The sequence below is a fragment of the Alligator mississippiensis genome, chromosome 9, assembly GCF_030867095.1.
Source record: "Alligator mississippiensis isolate rAllMis1 chromosome 9, rAllMis1, whole genome shotgun sequence".
Classification (NCBI taxonomy): domain Eukaryota; kingdom Metazoa; phylum Chordata; order Crocodylia; family Alligatoridae; genus Alligator; species Alligator mississippiensis.
In genome coordinates this window covers 44,867,813-44,887,427 of record NC_081832.1, presented here as the reverse complement: position 1 = coordinate 44,887,427, position 19,615 = coordinate 44,867,813, and the positions used below count along the sequence as shown (strand labels likewise).

General features: G+C 51.3%; 1 protein-coding gene across 2 annotated transcripts in view; it reads right to left on the bottom strand.

Moving 5' to 3' along the window:
• STING1 (stimulator of interferon response cGAMP interactor 1) overlaps nt 1-19,615 on the bottom strand; it is a 96,846-nt gene that overhangs the window by 42,790 nt on the left and 34,441 nt on the right. The window contains exon 1 of one of the 2 annotated variants that reach the window (XM_059733435.1): nt 8,145-8,255. The exons of the other annotated variant lie outside the window; for it this stretch is intronic. The gene's annotated coding sequence lies outside the window, so the exon portion shown is untranslated. Of the gene's footprint in view, nt 1-8,144; nt 8,256-19,615 lie in introns of those variants that run through there. 2 annotated transcript variants of the gene reach the window in all.

Here is a 19,615-nt window from a genome sequence, read left to right as displayed (position 1 = left end):
GGGGTTACAAGAAATAATGGCCACAAGCTAGCAGAGAGCAGATTTAGATTGGACATTAGGAAGAACTTCTTCACAGTTCGAGTGGCCAAGGTCTGGAACGGGCTCCCAAGGGAGGTGGTGCTCTCCCCTACCCTGGGGGTCTTCAAGAGGAGGTTAGATGAGTATCTAGCTGGGGTCATCTAGACCCAGCACTCTTTCCTGCTTATGCAGGGGGTCGGACTCGATGATCTATTGAGGTCCCTTCCGACCCTAACATCTATGAATCTATGAATCTAGAGCTGACCCACATTCTGACACGCTGGGAGCCCTCGCCCTTGCCCATGCCCCCACCCTGACACCTCCAGTGACATGTCACCAGAGAAGGGGACCTTGGGTCTTCAGCTCCCTACCCTGCACTCTTCTTTGGATCCTGCACCCACTGGCAGCCCAGGGAGCCCTGACCAGCTGCTGCCTCAGCCCCACCCTGCAGCCACCCAGGAGGAGCAGCTGGTCACACCACTACTGGCCACCAGCAACACCAGCTCCTCCCCCAGCCCACTGGAGGCCATGGACACTGGGTGGAGCCAGATACCACTTGGCATGGGGAGTCCCGTGCTGAGCCACAGCAGTGGCATGGCATGGGACTGGCCTCGGGGCGCCTCGCCAGAGAGGCCCCCAGTGGGGAGGGCGGATGCACAGCCAGCCCCTCACCCCAGTTGTCTGGGAGCCCCCCACACACCCCAGGCACTGGGCAGCAGCACATAAGTGGTGGGCCTACGGGGGGATGGGAGGGCAGCAGGGGCTGGAGCTGCAGTAGCAGATGCTGCCAGCAGCCTGTCCAGGCCTGCCCTGAGCAGTGGGCAGGGTAGGCAGGCAGCCTGCAGCCAGCCCCTAAGGAGCAAGTGGGGACACAGGGCTTGGGTGGCACCCACCTGGGCCCAGGCATGCCTGGCCAGCTTACCATGGTCCCTAGGCACCCGCACGTGACCACCCTCCAATCTGAGGCCAGGCAGCACAGGGCCCCTGGAGCAGAGTATCTTGTCTCTCAAATGTTGCAAACTCTCACAAAAGCCTTCTGTCTGTTGCCTGTGCAGGGCCAACATCTGGATGCTGGGGAGAGGCCATGGGCCCACAGAACTGCTGCCACAGGATTGCTGCCACCCACCACCTGGAGGCACCGGCTGCACAGCCAGGATGGGACACACCTGCTCTGGTGGCTGGCAGTTGCAAAAGAGGGATGGGTGGCAGACCAGCAGGCATGGCAGGAAAAGGACCTCACCCAGGAGACAGTCTGAGAAGAGGCACAGCTGTGGGCATGCCATGGTCACTGGGCCGAACTGGCGGCTCCGAAGTGGCAGTGCATGGAGCTGCTGGAACAGCAGCTAGCCACCCAAAGCAGCTCAAAGGAAGCTGTGCCATGCCCTGCCATCCCTGGCCCCTGGCCCTGCAGGGCCCCTGGTTTCTGCCTGCTGCTCCACAGCAGGTTTCCAGCAGCACCCTGGAGCAGGTCCTGCAGTGCCTGCTGGCTACAGGCATCCCTGGCCTTCGCCATGGCCCCTGGACCCACAGATGGACTCAGAGGCAGGGTCAAACACATGAAGTGTCTGTGAAGTTTGGGGAACGGGGTTTTTATTGGTGGTGGGTGGGGAGGGTGGTAGAGGGGCACTCTGTGTGTGTGGGGGAGGGGGATGTGTTTGTTGAGGGGAAGGGAGGAGGGACTGAGGGGGGTTGTTCTATTAATTACATTTGTACTGTTTTTCCTGTGTGTGCGCCCTGGAGTGGTACTAGGGTGGTCAGGGGGTGTGGATGGCAAGGCAGGCAGGCTGGAGTGGGGAGTGCAGAAGGAGGGGTTCGGCCAGAGCCTCCCGCAGCTGGTGCCCTGGGCCCAGCTGGCAGGTGAGTGGCTGTCCTGGGGCCTGGACAGGGAGGCCCTGGTGAGGCCATCAGGGCTAGCACCAAGGCCACCAGCAACACAGGGTGCTGGTCATTGCTGGCAGGGGCCAGGTTGGAGCAGCGGAGTGCTGGATGCTGCTGGTAGAGGAAGGGGCAGGGGCTGGAGCAGCCATGTCGCGGGGAGGCAGGGAGGGAGCTGCCACATGCTGCCCCTGTGCTGAGCATGAAGCTCCTGGGCAGGGATCAGAGGGCAGGGGTGTGCTTTTAAGATGGCCACCAAGTGCTGGCAGCTGCCTGTGGCCTCAACATAGCTGCCAAGTGCTGGCAGCCATGTGACTGGAGGCTGGAGCTCCCCCCAAGTGGCCACAGGGGCACATGGCCAGCTGCTCTGATTTGAAACTAAGCATAGTCCCAGGTCATCTGCTTGTGTAGACACCAGCCCTATTCCTGCTTTCTGCACAGTAAATTATTGCACAGCAAATTTAATGCAGTGTAAATGCACATGTAGATGCACCTAGATAAACCCATCATGTGTTTTCTCCCTGTAAGCAGGCTGATTAGCCTGCTGGTTTTTGCAGGTGGGTTTCACTCTGAGGCACTCCTCAGCCAGTCCTTGCAAATAAAGCACAGCCTTTTAAACAAAACAAACAAACCAAAATCCTACTGTCCTGTCCTGGGGACTGGGAAGGGAACCTCCTTTTGGCTTTGACCCCAACCTAGCAGCCTGGTCCCTCCATGCAGCAAATAGTTCAGCCCATAGCTTGCTCCCCGTTCTGCTCTCTCCCCTGAGTTTTTAAGCTTCCGGTGGGAAGCTCCTTCATTATCCAAATGTCCTGCAGCTGGACTCTCTCAACATGGCTGACTGCTCCCTCTTAAAGGGAAAGATTGACCTGTTACAGTCCCATTTCCTGCATTTTTTATTATTCTTTCCTTCAATATCTAGCATACTGTTTGAAGTCAAATTAGAAGGCCTAGTAGTTGCTTGGATCATTCTTGCTCTTTTTAGTTATATATATTATAGATGCACATATATGCACTACATTTGCTATCATCCAGTCATATGGCAGTATCTCTAAATCGACAGATTAATGAAGAGATGCTAAAGAGATGTTATTTAATATTCTGGATTGCAGATTATTCAGGCCTTCTGATTTTTGGGACAGTAAGTTCTGGAATGCTGTAAGTTTTGCTTTCACTTCTGATACGGAATCTTCCATAACTATATCCTCATTGTTGTGTGGTACCCAGCCATGGTATCTTCATCCTTACTGAATACTGAGACAAAGCATTTACTCAGTTCTTAGGTCATACCCAGCTTGTCCTTCATCTCTATGTCATCTTCAGCATGTAGCAGTGCCCCTTCTTCCCTCCTGTGTTTTTAATTACACAACTAGGGAAACTTTTGCTAGATCTTTGGCCATTATCACTTCACTCCTGCATTCTTTGACCACAGAATGCTATTCCTTCTCACTAATCAGTCCCATTACTTACAGGGCATTAAGAATAATCAGAGGCTCCAAGTTGCTTGTTCATCCTTGCAGGCTGATAACCCAAGTTTTTCCTTCTTCTTTGAAAGAGGAGCTCCTGAACACATTTACACTTTCTCCATAAAATAGTTCCACACCATTTCTACATCTAAATTCCACAGCCCTCAAATCCAGTCAGTTGCTTTAACTAGCTGCTTTAGTTCCTCAAAGTTAATCGTTCTGAAGACCCAGACCATTTTTATAAGACTATTCTTGTCCATCCAGCAATTTGAATTAAACCTGATCTATTCATGAAGGCTTAATCCCAGATTCTTCTCCACAACTACTTCTATGAGGTCCTCACTATTTACCAAAATTATATCTAGGGCAGGTTTACTTCTTGTTCCTAGTGACCATTTGATAAGAGGAAAAAAGCTAACTTATCCAAAAATATCTTCCCCCTCCTTTTTATCTATAGGGTTTTTTATCCAGTCCAAGGAAAATGGAAGTCTCCCATAGTTACACAATAGTTTCATAGTTACATAGTTGGTAGGGTCGGAAGGGACCTAAGCAGATCATCTAGTCTGACCCCCTGCCATGAGCAGGAAAGGATGCTGGGGTCAAACGACACCAGCTAGGTGGCTGTCTAGCCTCTTTCTGAAGACCCCCAGGGTAGGGGCAAGCACCGCTTCCCTTGGAAGTTGGTTCCAGCTCCTAGCTGCCCTGACTGTGAAGAAGTGCCTCCTGATGTCTAGCCTGAACCTACTGTCAGTCAACTTATGGCCGTTGTTCCTTGTTACCTGCAGTAGTGCTCGGGGGAACAGGGACTCTCCCATTGCCTGCTGATCCCCCTTGGCAAGTTTATAGGAGGCCACCAGATCCCCTCTTAGCCTTCTCTTGTGAAGGCTGAACAGGTTCAGGTCCTGTAGCCTCTCCTCATAGGGCCTGCCCTGCTGCCCCCTGATCATGTGGGTGGCCCTCCTCTGGACCCTCTCGATACTGTCCACATCCCTCCTGAAGTGTGACACCCAGAACTGGATGCAGTACTCCAACTGTGGCCTGACCAGTGTCACATGGAGGGGGAGGATCACCTCCTTGAACCTGCTTGTAATGCATCTATGGATGCATGACAAAGTGCGGTTAGCCTTCCTGACCGCATCCCCACATTGGCGGCCCATGTTCATCTTGGAATCAATAATGACACCAAGATCCTTTTCTGCCTCTGTGCTGATGAGAAGGGAGTTTCCCAGCCTGTAGGTATGATGCTGGGTCTTTCTCCCTAGGTGCAGTACCCTGCACTTGTCAGTGTTGAAACCCATCCTGTTCTCATCCGCCCACCTCTGTAACCTGTCCAGATCTAGTTGTAGCCTGTCCCTCTCTTCTAGCATGCTCACTTCTCCCTACATCTTAGAGTCATCTGCAAACTTGAACAAGGTGCTTTTCACCCCCTCATCTAAATCGCTGATGAAGATATTGAACAGTGCAGGCCCGAGGACTGAGCCCTGGGGCACCCTGCTGCCCACATCCCTCCAGGCAGAAAATGACTCATCCAGCACCACTCTCTGGGTGCGGCCCTCTCGCCAATTTGCAACCTATCTGACTGTGTAAGCATCAACACCACAAATGCCTAATTTTTTAATGAGGATGGGGTGAGAGACAGTGTCAAAGGCCTTCCTAAAGTCCAGGAAGACTACGTCCACCGCGACACCTGCGTCCAAGGCTTTTGTGACCTGGTCATAGAAGGCCACCAGGTTGGTCTGACAGGACCTGCCTCTAATGAACCCGTGTTGTTTGCCCCTAAGCATAAACTCCCCTGCTGGCCCCTTGCAGATATGCTCCTGGATAATTTTCTCAAAGAGCTTTCCCAGGACCGAAGTAAGACTAATGGACCTATAGTTTCCTGGGTCCTCCTTCTTCCCTTTTTTGAAAATGGGGAACCACATTGCCCCTTTTCCAGTTGTCAGGCACCTCAGCAGAGCACCACAAGTGTTTGTAAAGCTGTGCTATATCTTTTCCAAGACCTAAGAGTGGTTCCAAGACCTTAAAGAGATCTTAGAGAGTACGTGTTTATTTCCAAGTCTAAGCCTGGGAGGTCTGTAACAGCCTTCCCAACACAATCTCTTTAAGGTACTTTTTATTATTTCCTCACAGACATTTAGGCTGAAGGTGCCTTCAGCACAGCCTTGCCTTTGACCATGCCAAATAATGCACAAAACGTAGTGGAGTCCTGGCTGACAGAGCCACATGCAATTGTGAGAGGAAACAAACAAAGACTTCCACTCTTTGGATCATCAAAGAAAGACAAGCTGTTCTCAGGTGCACCACAGCAGTTCCTAGAAGGCTGCTGCTCTGGACAGTGCTATGGAATGCAGAGTGGCCCCCACAGACCTAGCACCCTGTACAAGTACCAGTAAGCACCATGTCAGTGCAGGTAATTAGGGCTTCACACAGGTTAAATAAATATATGCAGACAGGAAAAAGGTAATTTGCCTTCCTCAAGTGTAAAGACTGTGCAGGGAGCATATGGTATTTGGCAGTGAAGACACACCCAGAGAGCACACTAACAAATAGGGTGCAGACAGAAGTTACGTTTGTCCCACAACTAGCCCCCTGAAAGTGCTCTACAGCCATGCCCTGACACAAGTACAGAGCTGCTGAGCACTTTTAAAGTGGCCAATTGCATGACAAATTAACCCTCATCAAATGAAGGATCAGATGAAGGCACTCCACTTTGGAACAGCTTGCATAGATTCATAGGTTGTAAGGCCAGAAGAGACCTCGGAAGATCATCAGGTCCAGCCTCCTGCACCAGGCAGGAAAGACAATTGGGGTCAGGTGACCCCAGAAATGTAACTGTCTAGTCTCCTCTTGAAAATTTCTAGGGTAGATGATTGCACCTCCTCTGGAGGGAGCCTATTTTACAGTCTGGACACCATGACTGTGAAGAAGTTTTTCCTAATGTTGAGCCTGAAATGGTCTTCCAGGAGTTTGTGGCCATTACTCCTGGTTTTCCCCAATGGTGCCCTGGTGAACAGTTATTCACTGAGCCCTTGATGTACTCCCCTGATGTAGTGGTAAGCTGCTACCAAGTCCCCTCTCAGCTTTCTCTTTTTCAGGCTAAAGAGTCCCAGGTCCCTCAGCCTTTCCTCATATGGCTTGCCATGCAAGTCTCTGATCATTCGTGTGGCCCTTCTCTGGACTCTCTCAAGCTTTACCACGTCCTTGTTAGAGTGCAGTGCCCAGAACTGGACATAGTACTCCAGCTGCGGTCTCACCAATGCCGAGTAGAGCGGAAGAATCACTTCCTTGGTTTTGCTGGAGATGCATCGATTGATGCATGCCAGAGTATTATTTGCCTGCTGGCTACAGCGTCGCACTGCCAGCTCATATACTGTGGTCAATTCTTACCCCCAGGTCCCTTTCATTTGTGGTGCTGGTCAGTTTGGCGCTGCCTAGATTGCTCATCCCCAGGTGGAGCATTTTACATTTCTCGATGTTGAACTTCATCTGGTTCCAATCCGCCCGACTTGCTAGCCTGTCTCGGTCCGCCTGTATCTGTAGCCTATCTTCAAGCATGACCACGTTTCACCTCAGGGAACTTGTGTTCGCTAGGCTTAATCTGTCAGGTGAACTGAGCTGGGCTGATGGGTCCCAGTCCCACCCTCCTCCCCTATACAGGAAGGGAGGGGATGAGGGAGGAGGAGCGAGCTGCTGGCTGGGAGCTTGATCTGCGGTGGGGAGGGGAGGAATTGGAGCACCCCCAACTTGTGGTCACCCCAGCACACCCTCTTCAGCTCTGGCTGGGCTGGCAGCTCACTGCCCTCCTTTCCTGCAGACAGCCAGGGAGCTGGGGGGCGAGGGAGAAAGGGAGACTGGCCTGCAGGCAGGCTCCTGCAGCCAAGCTTGATCCCCTTCCCTGACCCAACAAGCTAATATAAAAGCACCATGAGTCAGAGCAAGAGTCTGCTGGTCTGGCAGCGCCCTTCAAGTCAGGTTCTGTCTTGAGACCAGCAATTGTGTTGGAAGCCGCTGTGTGCTAAAGCTTGCAAAAAGAAATGAAATACAAAAGAGAATGAAATGCAGTGAAAGACTGTGTGTGAAGAGGACTTCCAAGGCATAGTGCTGGCTTTCACTGATCTGACTTATAATTAAGGGCAAGAAACACGTAGGGCCTGGGTAAACTATACATGTACATTGGAATGATCTGCATCCATTTTGCACACTCATGTAAATTAGATTAGGATACAGACAGGCAAATGAGCAGCAGTCCCAGGCTAACTGCTCACACTAGGTACTATCATAGTGCCTTGCCAGTGGTTAGCCGGAAACAGGTAGCAGCTCCTTAAGGAAGTGGACAGTAAATTTTTTACCAGATTTTCCCTGGGGTAATGCTACACTGGATGTAAGCTGTGTGCTACCAGGGTCTTTTCACTTATTGTTTACACTGAAGTAAAAGCTGGTTCTTCAGTATGAGAAGATATGGGAAAGCCACCAAAGCTCAGGCATCTTGTCATGAAATCTCCAGTTTCCACAAGCAAGAGTTTAGGATAATCCAGAGTGAGATTAATAGGAACACAAAATCCTTCATAACCATGATACATTTTCAAATCTGCCTCTCCATGGAAGGAGACTTTGCAAATGTGAATTCCAGCAGACATCAGGCATACAGCTAGCAAGCTCTTAGGGACACCTCTTTTTGGCATGCAGAATGCTATCCACTTCCTAATGAGCTTCCCAAAGGAAAACGGACTCCAAACATTGCAAGGGAGAGGAACAGCAACCCAAATAGTGAATATAGGAACCTACCTTTAAGCACCAGGCTCCAGATGTTGCTGCTACTTGTCCTAATGGCACTAATGACTTTTCAGCCTTGTCAGGGAAATGCACATCACCCTGGCTATCTGAAACCTACTACATATCACCTGATTTCCTATCACCAGATTTGTTACAAGACAGCAAATGAAAGCAACAGAAGATGGGTTTCTGGCTCCACCTGTTGGCAGATGCAAGGCACAGTCCCATGATACTGATCTGATCATGAAGTTGGATCCTCTCTACGGACCGGGGAAGTAGAATTCATCTGGCTCTTTGAGCCAGATGAGTGACACAGGGCTGGTTCAGGGGCTGGATCAGGCCCATGGTCCCCTTTCCCCTCTGCATGCCAGATCCACTGCACTCAAGGTCCATTTCAGCAGCTCTGGAATGTGCAGTGCATACAGCTCCTCCAGGCAACACATGCAGCATGGGTCCCAGACCAGCTGGAGTGGGTACTGTGTGTGGCACAGATTTCAGAGCGGCAAGAATAGATTCATAGATGTTAGGTTTGGAAGGGACCTCAGTAGGTCATCGAGTCCAACCCCCTGCCCTGGGCAGGAAAGAGCGCTGGGGTCAGATGACCCCACCTAAGTGCTTGTCCAGTCTCCTCTTAAAGACCCCTAAGGTAGGGGAGAGCACCACCTCTCCTGGAAGCCCATTCCAGATTCTGGCAATCCTTACTTTGAAGAAGTTCTTTCTAATGCCCAACCTAAATCTGCTCTCCGTCACTTTGTGGGCATTGTTCCTAGTTACGCCAGAATAGAAATATATTTTAAATGTAATATTTTATATATTTTATAAACTATAAGGCACAGTCTACAAATATAACCAGCAATCCTTAGACTACTTGGGTGCCCTCCAGGGCAGGGGCCCCATTCCCAAATTACCACTACAGGAAAGGAGGTGGGGGGAAAGAAAAGGAGAGGGAGACCCCAAAGACTCCTAAGCCCCCACCCCGCTATCACCCAGGAGTAGCCCATGTGGTACGCCTTTGCAACTCTGGGTCGGGGGTTCCCTCCCCTGTGGGGACCCTCTCTCCAGGGTAACTTACTACTCCACAGCCCCAGGGCTGCCTCCTGTTCTCCAGGTTGAGCTCTGTTCCTTGCTGGGCTTTCCTGCCACCTGACTCTGCTGCCACTGGCCCGGCTTACGGTGACACACACTGCTGTGTGTAGTGGGCGCTTCGCCTTGTGCTAGGGGTTAGAGGCCCGGACAGCCTTGTGCAGCACCGGGGCTTGGTCTGCTCCCGGACCCTCTGTGCAGCATCATCTGCACTGACCTGCTGCCCTGTACCAGCAGCTGTAGACCTGAGCCACCTCAAGTGGCTCCCAGGGTTTCTCACCCTCCGTGCAGCGCCTCCTGCACTGAGCTCCCAGTTTCATGTGGAGGTTGGGGACCTGAGCCGCCCAAACGGCTCCAAAGATCCTGCTCCATGCACTAGCCTGACAATTAATTTGGGTCAAAGTGATTTGTGAAACTTCTGTCCCAGACCCCTTCCTGGTTCAAGTTAAATCACAGTTCCACAGCATGCTTACCGGACCTGGGCTGTGCTATGCTGTGCTGTCTGCTCCAGCAGAGAAGGGTTTGGGGGAGTGCGGGAGGAAAGGCAGGGACTGGTAAACCCCAGCTGGGGTCTTGGGCCAAAGAGGGGGGTTAAATAAGTACAGAGCGCTTCTCCTGAGTACAGAGCTGCCCTGCCTTGCAAACTACTGGCTGCAACTGTGGGCTACAAAACCCAGAGACACCTGGAAGCAGGAAGAGGAAGTGATGAGCAACCCTGCAAAGTCCTGCTACTGTGAGTCTGGACTGCAAATCCCAGAGATCTCAAGGGCAGCAGGAAGACAAAACAAACACACAGCCCATGCTGGCTTTGTTTCAGAGAGCCATGATCTAGCAACCCCGGGCTTCTGGCCTAAGCTACTGCAGGTATGTGACTGTTTTTTCTGAATGAAAAGTGAATGTCTATCTAGTTGTTTCTCAGTTTAATCTCTTCAGTTTAAACTAACCTGAAAAGACTGAATTGATTCAGCCTCAGGCTTTTTGACTGTCTGTACTTAGCCTTCCAATGGTTGCATGAGACCCCTTGCACGCCTTCAGGCATATGCTTGTATGTATTCCTATCTGCTTGGGTGCCTTTTTATGCTGACTTGCCAGACCTCCTCCACCCCTTTTAGCATTGCACTTAGGCTAAAAATATAGAACATATTTTTAAACGATTCCATCTGCAGATGAATAGATCTCCTATTTTGGTGGTACTCTTCATAGTAGCTGCAAGACAAACAACTCACCTGCTTCATCTAAATGCAGCCTGACTCTTGAAACTTACAAATGACTCAACAGAACTCACCCTGCTTGAAATGTGGATGCCAGCACTGGGCTCTGTTCTTGTAAGTTTTACCCATGTGAGTACGGGATGATCACTTGTTTCCCAGTATCTGAGACTAATCAAAATGCCATGTGCTAGGAAGTCAAAAGTCTTGGAATAACCAAATATGCTACATCAACACAGTTGCTTTTACTAAAAGGCAACAGGTTTGTTGAACAAGCTGTACCTCCCTCTGAAACCATGCAGACTGGCATCTATTGTATGCCTATTTTCTATTTTTTTTTAGAAGTGTCCCTAATTAATTGTTTCATTATTTTACACTGGATCAACATTGGGTGGACTGGTGACTAGTTGCCAGGGCCATCCTTCTCCTTAAATACTGGAATTACATTGCCAATCCCTCCAATCCTCTGGAACTTCCTCAGTTTTCCAAAGTTAAAAATGAGCAGTAGTAGATCAGCATTCTTCAACTAGTTTCTGTAAGACTCTGAAGTTATTTGAGCCTGAGAATACTTTGAGTAGAGGCCTTGTACAGCCTTCAGTCTGGGTGGCATGGAAGGGGACCTAAAGGACCTGAGAAACTTGGCACAGAATTAGGCCTATTTTCTACATACTGTCTCCCAAGAACCCACTGTCATGGTCCTTTCCCAAAATGTCCATGCAAACAGACAGGGGAGACAGCAGTGAATGTGATCCTCTGCTTGCTGTGAATTTGTTCATGGCTCTTCCCCCTGACACAGTGGTCTCAAAAGTCTTTGCTCTGCCTCTTGCTAGACATGTCAAGTCCTGGTATCTGTCCTCTCCCTGGAGGGTTTTGGGAAGATCACTTAGGGGTAGGAGAATGACCACACAGGACAAAGAAATGGGGGGTCGGGGGGAGGCAAAGACAAAATGTAAAGATCTCTTATTTATGGATCATTCAAAACTGTTAGTCATCTCTGACAACAAATTAGCATCCCTAGTTGCATACAGTTGAGCATTCAACTTATATATAATTGCCAGATGCTTACAAATTGGATCACAGAAGCATGGGAGCAGATTGGCTTCATCACCAGTGCCTTAGCCAGCCTACTTTGCAATGACCAGACTGTTCCCTTTGGAGGTACTCTCATAGAAACTTGTACTAGCTTTTCATCCACAACTTCTTTTTACTCAGTTTCACTCTCTTAATGGTATTACTGGACCATACCAAACTCCTCTTCAAAGGGCAAACTCAAGCTTTTGTAGATTGGAATAGCACGCCCACAGTGCCAGTGGCTTGGAAACAAGTCTGCAAATCACCCATCACTAGTGTAACAAGGAGTGGACAAGAAGGACTCCAGATACCCACTCAGAGCGAGTACAGAATGGCAGCCACCAATGCTGCCAGCCTGGCTGTGGCCACTGCCTCAGCTGCTGTTGCTACCCAAGGTGAAGATCTCTGCCTGCCACTGGCAGGCCTCTCATGTAGCACTAATGTGGAGCAGCTGAGCAAGTCAATTCAGCCAAGCTGTTTATTACTCAGGAAACCCTCAAGATGGGAAATCCCAATGTGCAAGATTTTATACTTATATTTAATGGGCCAAGGCTTCAGTTCTCTCAGGGCAGGTGGTAGGAGCCTGGTTCTCCTCCGATACCATACATAACTCCATGAGTTTCTCTGGGAAATGGGTAGGTGCATCCAAGAGAAGAATTTGGTGCAGTGTCAAATGTGTCCACTTTTAAGATCCTGCTCTGTGAGAGGGTGGTGCTTTCATTAGGTGACAGAGAATTCCCACACAAGGACTATGTAATTAGGGCTGTGCGAAATGGCACTGTTCCATTTTGCCTTGAGTTTCGACAGTTTGACAGAACAGTGTTTTGTCTCTGTCCTGGGGGAGAGCAGTGGAAAGCACCCCAAATGATAAATGGGGATCCCCTAGGGTGGGGATCATGTATAAAAGAAGGAAAAGACACAAGAATAACCCAAGAAAAATACTTACCGGCAGCAGGACCCGTGGTGCAGCTGGAGCGAGGAGGGAAATCCGCACGGGTTGTAAGCCACGCTTTTATTCAGCTGAAGCTGGCTGGTGATGTCAGAGGCAATCACTGGCCAGTGGGGATAAGAAGGACCACCAGGGAAGACAGAGGAGGGAGGAGAGAAGAGTTGGGGAAGACTCTTAAGCCGGACGCCATCCGGGATACTCCGGGGGAGAAAGAGCCGGCAGGGGCTCTCTGCGCCAGCAGCGAACAGCGTGCCGAGGAAGCAGAGGAGACAGAGAAGGCTCTCTGCACCAACAAAGGCAGAAGCATCAGAGGGATGGGAGAACCAGAAGAGGCTTTCTACACCAACAGAGGTGGGAGTGTTGGGGAGACACGGGTGTCAGAGGAGGCTCCCTCCGCCGAGCAGAAACAGCTGTGAGCAGCAAGAGGAGTTGCAGAGTAGGATGGTAGAAGGCTGGGTACTGACACATAGGATAAGAAGCGGCCAGCCATTTGTGAAGATACCGCAGGACACCAGAAGTGGAACGCTTCTGACAGTGGATAAGGAGAGCAGCACCACATACCACACTTGGCGGAGTGAGAGGAGAAATGACCCGGGGCAAGGGGCTACGGTCTACCCAGGCCAGATGATGGGTCAAGCCCCAGTGGGGTCATAGGGGCAAGTCGCTCTGTTACCCTAGCAGTAGGGCAGGGGAAGAAACCAGATATGTCTTTCCCAACTTATAGTTTGTGTTGGTTTCTTTTCTTTTCCCCCTTTTGGAGGGGCTGAGAGTGAGGTGACACAGGCAAGACAGCTCTGCACCGTATTTTCGTTGTCCCCTTCTTTGTTGTTTTGAAGTACTGGTTAAATTTAGAGTCCCAGGCAGAGACTGCCTTGGGGCAGGAGGGGGTTATTTCTGAAGCCCTACAGCTAGCTGAGTGAGTTATCCTGGGAGGTAGGCCCTAGGACGTGATAGGGCTATGAAGACCGCCGAGCTCAAGAAGTGCAACATCATCAGAGGTACGACCAAGAAGATCTAGTGACCCGAAAAAGGTTGGCGTGAGGTTGGGGTGTAGGGAAGGTGGAGCCCCACGGATGACCGCCTGGCGGACTCCCCGCCCCAGAGGAGCCCTGGGTGGTTGGCCCCCCCACTGGAATAACATTCAAAGTTGTGGCAGGCGAGATTGGGGGAGGCCACCCAGGTGATAGCCATCTACCAACTGGCTTACAGGAGACAGTAGGTCTGGACCAAGGCTGCACGTGATCAAATATTCAAAGCCAGGTGGGCACAGTCTCAAATTTCATTTCGAGTCGAAACAGCTGTTCCATTCTGTTTTGTCAAAACAGAAAGGCTGTTTCAAGGCTGTTTCGAGTTTCGCTGGGGATGGGAAGTCAGACCAGATGGGCTGCCTCCTGCCCCTGGTGTGATCTAGCATGGGGGATTGGGAAGCAGTCCAGCTGGGTTGCCTCCCCCCCCCAGCTCAATGTAGCGTGGGAGTTGGGAAAGCAGCCCAGCTGGGCTGCGTGGCCACCTCCTACCACATCTTGCGCTGGGGATGGGAAGTCAGCCCAGCTGGACTGACTTCCCATTCCCAGCTTATGGTCGAAACATTGCGACTTTTGAAACGTTTCGACCAGCCTCATTTTGTTTTGAGGCTATTTCGAGGGCTTTTGTTTTGTTTTGATTTTGCTGTTTCAACCTCAAAGTTGGTTGAAACAGTGTCAAAACAAAACAGCCGGCAAAATTTCACACAGCCCTATATGAAATGTCAGTTAGGAATGCCTTATGGTAAAATCCTAGCCCCATTTGGTCAGTGACAATACTTCTACCACCTCAGAGGGACCCGTGTTTCACCCATTGTTCCCAACAAAATGAACTATGAAGCAAGGAAAGAAAAGGACAAGTCTTGCATCAGTACACACCTTCCGGGCCATGTCCCTCACTGCCTGCAGCAGCCACCAAGCAGGACAGAGGATGCACCACAGCCTTAACCATGACTCAACAAATGCCAGACTTCCGCCAAATTCTGCCCTTCTCCACCACTGACATACCAAGCAAGCTTCCCCACCCATCATTGCTCTGCACAGTCTGGTCAGCAAAGAGGAGGTAGAAGGCTGGGGCTGTGTCTTCAGTTCTTTGCAAAGCAAACATACTGTGAAGGAAACACATCAGCCTAAGAGGGGCACAGTTTATTAATTACACACAATGTGCAAGGCCCAGTTGCACAATTCTTTTCCTGCTGGAGTGGGTCTCCTCATCATGCTCCAGCAATCTTGTGAATTGCAGTCATACCCAGGGGAAGTTCCTCTCTAGTTAGTTGTGTGCTCCACTGGCCTACCTGTCAGGCACCAGGACATGGGCAGTAGGGCTATGTGAAACGGAAGCATTCCATTTCAACCAGTGTTTTCAACCAGAGCCTGGAGCCAGTGCAGGGCCCAGGCTGGCAGTGGGGGCAGGTTATAAACTGGGGCTGAGCGCAGGAAAAGTGGCCCCTTGCCCGCCCACCCTGCACTGCAGCCGCTTGTAGCCCATGCGGGGCTGCCTGTGCCTGGTCAGGAGGCAGGCAGGCTGTGAGCAGCTGCAGCAGGCAGCACGGGCCATGGGGAGGGGGAGGGGCCACTTTTCCCCACACTCAGCACCAGCTCATTCCCTGCAAGGATCAGGGGGTCAGGGCTGCACGCTGCCTACCACCTGTACAGCGGGACTGGAGGGCCACTGGGAGTGAGTGGGTGCATGAGGCCCACACCCATGTCCCAGGGCCAGTGCTGGTGGGGCCCAGAGCAAGGCGGCAGGAGTTCAAGGGTCCTGTGTGGCAGGAGCTCTATAGAGCCGGGCCAGCTCCCCCCTCTCCCTGCTGGTGCAGCCCAACCCAGCTCCACAGACCCCTGCCAGCTTGTGCCCCACTCTGGGCCCCACCGGCGCTGTCCCTGAGACATTTGTCCCAAGACATTAGGACATTGGTCCCAAGATGGTGACCAGGAGGCTGGTACCTGTCAAGGGGCAGGGCTACCCATGCGGCCCTCAACAGCTTGCCAAAATTGGGTAAGTGGCCCTCCGTCCAAAATAATTGCCTGCCCCTGCCACAAAGCCTGCCAAGGTTCAAGGAGATAGGTGCAGGGGTTTGGGGGAAACTGCATCCCAAATTCTTGAAAGCAAAACTCACGTCACGTATATGTGTTAAGTCACAGCAGGGTCAAAAATGCAGGCATGCTAGCCCCTGCAGAGGCCACAAAGCCTGCCAGCTTTCAAGGAGATAGGTGCAGGGGCTTCTGGGGCCCTGCACCTCTAGCTGATGACAGACAAAACTTGTGTCATGCATGCTTATGCAACTGTGTCTGTCTTGGGGCATGGGAGGGAGAGGGGGGAAACTACTGCAGGCCTGGCTGCTAGGCCCTGCTGTGGCCACAAAGCCTGCCAGCTGTTAAGGAGATAGGTGCAGTGGGGTTCTGGGGCCCTGCACCCCTAGCTGATGACATACAAAACTCGTGACATGGGTGTTTGTGCAACTGACTGTTTCTGTTTTGAGGCAGAAACAGTTTCCAGCTCTGTCTTGATTTTTTCCTCTCCTTAGTAGGTGTTAATCCTTGCTCATTAACTCATTATTCTAGCTGGCTACTGTGTTACACAATCAATCATGATTCACTCAGGGACCAGCTCAATACACAGTAGTTAATAAGCAAGGATTAACATTTACAAAACCACAGACTAAGGAGAGGAAAGAATAAATACAGAGCCAAGAACTACTTCTGCCCTAAGACAGAGATAGTCAGTTGCACAAGTACCCATGTTACAAGTTTTGCGTGTTAGCAGCTAGGGATTCAGGGCCCCAGAACCCCCCTATACCTATCTCCTTAACAGCTGGCAGGCTTTGTGGCCACAGCAGGGCCTAGCAGCCAGGCCTGCAGGAGCTTCCTCTCCTGCCCCACAGTGTCCCAAGACAAACACAGTTGCACAAGCACCCATGACACGAGTTTTGCCTGTCAGCAGCTAGAGGTGCAGGGTCCCAGAACCCAGAAGCCCCTGCACCTATCTCCTTAACAGCTGTCAGGCTTCATGGCCTCAGCAGGGCCTATCAGGCCTGCAGCTTTCACCCTGCTGCACCCTAACACACACGGTGTCACCCATGTCATGAGTTTTGCTTGTCTGCAGCTTGAGGTGCAGTTTTCCCCAAACCCCTACACCTATCTCCTTGAAACTTGGCAGGCTTTGTGGCCTCAGCAGGGGCTAGCATGCCTGCAGTTTTGACTCCACTGTGGCTTAGCACGTACACGTGACACAAGCTTTGCTTTCAAAAATTTGGGGTGCAGTTTCCCCAACCCCCGTGCACTTAGCTCCTTGAACTGTGGCAGGTTTCCTGCCCTCAGAAGGGGCTACAATTCCTGCAAGTTTCATCCAAATCAGGCCAGAAATGACAAAGTTATAGGCTGTTTTGTCCTTCCCCATTATAGCTTATAGGCAAAACATCAAAACAGCATTGAAACAGGAAATATTTTCGATTTACCTCATTTTGTTTCAAGGCTGTTTCAACTATATCTGTTCTGTTTTGATTTTGCTGTTTTAACCTTGAAATGGGTTGAAACAAAACTAGCGGTGACATTTCTCACAGCCCTAATGGGCATCCAGGCCTGGGAGCTGGTAAGGAGTCAGAATTACCAAGTCAGAGGACTATGCAGAAGGGGCTATTACCATTTTCACTGGACAAATGGGGAAGGGGAGCAGGAACATGCTGTGGCTCTGTCTCTCCCACCCCTCCTGTGAACAATGGATCAGGCTTTACCTCACAGTCTTTGTCCTCTATTTGGCTGTAACACCAGCCCTGGGAGGGGAGAACCTTGCTGCAACCTTCACTAGGCCTGAGAGATACAGGAGAGGGTGAAAAACAGGTGAGACTAGGAGGGAATGCATAGTTGTATAACAAGATGCTGGGGGCTCTTGCAAGTGGAATCTCAGTCACCTGACTGGAAGCTTGGGAGAGCAGACAATGTGAGATGTGTGCCACATACAAATGCCTGGACGGTGTGATAGTCTTAAGAGATCTCCTGATTTTGGAACTCATTTTAAGTTTTAAGCTCTGGGGTTAACCATACTAAGGGTCCTGCAATGTATGCATGCTGCTGTGTAGTGGGTCTGGTGTTGGGGTGGCAAAGTCTCCCACTCCACCCCCTTGGTGTCCACCTGGACCCCACCTTGCTTGCCCCCTCTACTCTCTGAGGGTCCCACCCTGTTTTTTTTCTGCCATGCCTTGATGTTATGAGTGGACAAGGAGCCTTCCCCTAGAGGGCAGGGAGGCTTGTGGTGTTAGGCCCTTGTTTGGGCTGAGGCCCCTTGGCCTTGGCCCATTTGGTCCTTGGACTGATACTCTTCAATGTCTTCATCAGCAACTTGGACGAAGGAGTGAAGTGTACTCTATCCAAGTTTGTGGATGACACAAAACTGTGGGGAGAAGTGGACACGCTGGGGGGTAGGGAACAACTACAAGCAGACCTGGACAGGTTGGACATATGGGCAGAAAACAACAGAATGCAATTCAACAAGGAGAAATGCAAAGTGCTGCACTAGGGAGGAAAAATGTCCAGCATACCTACTGCCTAGGAAATGACCTGCTTGGTGGCACGGAAGCGGAAAGGGATCTTGGAGTTCTAGTGGACTCCAAGATGAACATGAGTCGGCAGTGTGACAAAGCCATCAGAAAAGCTAATGGCACTTTATCGTGCATCAGCAGATGCATGATGAACAGAACCAAGGAGGTGATACTTCCCCTCTATCGGGTGCTGGTCAGACCATAGTTGGAATACTGTGTGCAATTTTGGGCGCCGCACTTCAAGAGGGATGTGGATAACCTGGAGAGGGTCCAGAGAAGGGCCACTCGTATGGTTAAGGGCTTGCAGGCCAAGCCCTATGAGGAGAGACTAGGGCACCTGGACCTCTTCAGCCTCCGCAAGAGAAGGTTGAGAGGCGACCTTGTGGCTGCCTATCAGTTCATCACGGGGGGCACAGAAGGGAATTGGTGAGGTTTTACTCACCAAGGCGCCCCTGGGGGTTACAAGAAATAATGGCCATAAGCTAGCAGAGAGCAGATTTAGACTAGACATTAGGAAGAACTTCTTCCCAGTTAGAGTGGCCAAAGTCTGGAATGGGCTCCCAAAGGGGGTGGTGTTCTCCCCTACCCTGGGGGTCTTCAAGAGGAGGTTAGATAGGCATCTAGCTGGGGTCATCTAAACCCAGCACTCTTTCCTGCCTATGCAGGAGGTCGGACTCGATTATCTATTGAGGTCCCTTCCGACCCTAACATCTATGAATCTATGAATCTCTTGCTGGGTCACCTGACTCACTACTTCCATCCCAGGCCTGTAAATTACTGGCCGCATCTGGGGCAGGCAGCCATTTTATTCAAGGACCCTTTGCCACTATCAGTTTGTCCAGGAGGCTGGAGCTGGTTAACTGATCCTTGGCTCTCTCTTTCCTTCAGTAATGGGGCAGGAGCCCCATTGCATGCCATCACAAAGGGCACCACTAGAGGGACACTTCCCAAGTCCCAAACATAGCTGCAGATGTCCTTCCACCGTCAGAATGTAGGGTTGGTGCCTGAGCCAGTAGGGTGAAGTACCCTGGGCTCTCGAGGGAGAGAGAAGAGAGCCCGCAGACCCCAGACCCCGAGAGCAAGCCCCCAGAGGGGCATACATACCTCCCGGAGAGCAGCAGAAGCAGGAACCGCGTTTGCGGCCGCAGCCACGCGAACCAGCATTACGCTGGCTGTGGCATCAGCTGTTCCCAGCGAGGGGAACAGCTGAGCCAATCCCAGCAGCCGTATTGGCCGCTGCGGGAAGATTTAAAAATGCTGGCAGAGCGGGGAGAGAGGGAGAGCCGGAGAGAGAGAGCATGGGCTGGCAGCTCGTGAGGCGAGCTCTGGTACGGGAAAGAGAGGACCCAGCCTGCGAGGCTCCAGCAGGCAGCCCAGGGAAGGGCTTTAAGCCTTCTGCAGGAGGCAGAGCAGGAGGCAGACAAGGAGTGCAAGCAGGGGCACTCTCTCAGCCACCTGAAGCGGCTTACACTCAGGAGGCAAGGGAGCTCCCTGCTTGTGGTAGGGGAGAGGAAACAGCTGAGGATCCGAGAGGGAGCTGGAATAAGGGGGATAACCCTGCAGCTCCTCCTGCCTCGGAGGAATATTTTCTATAAAAAAAAAAAAGAAATCT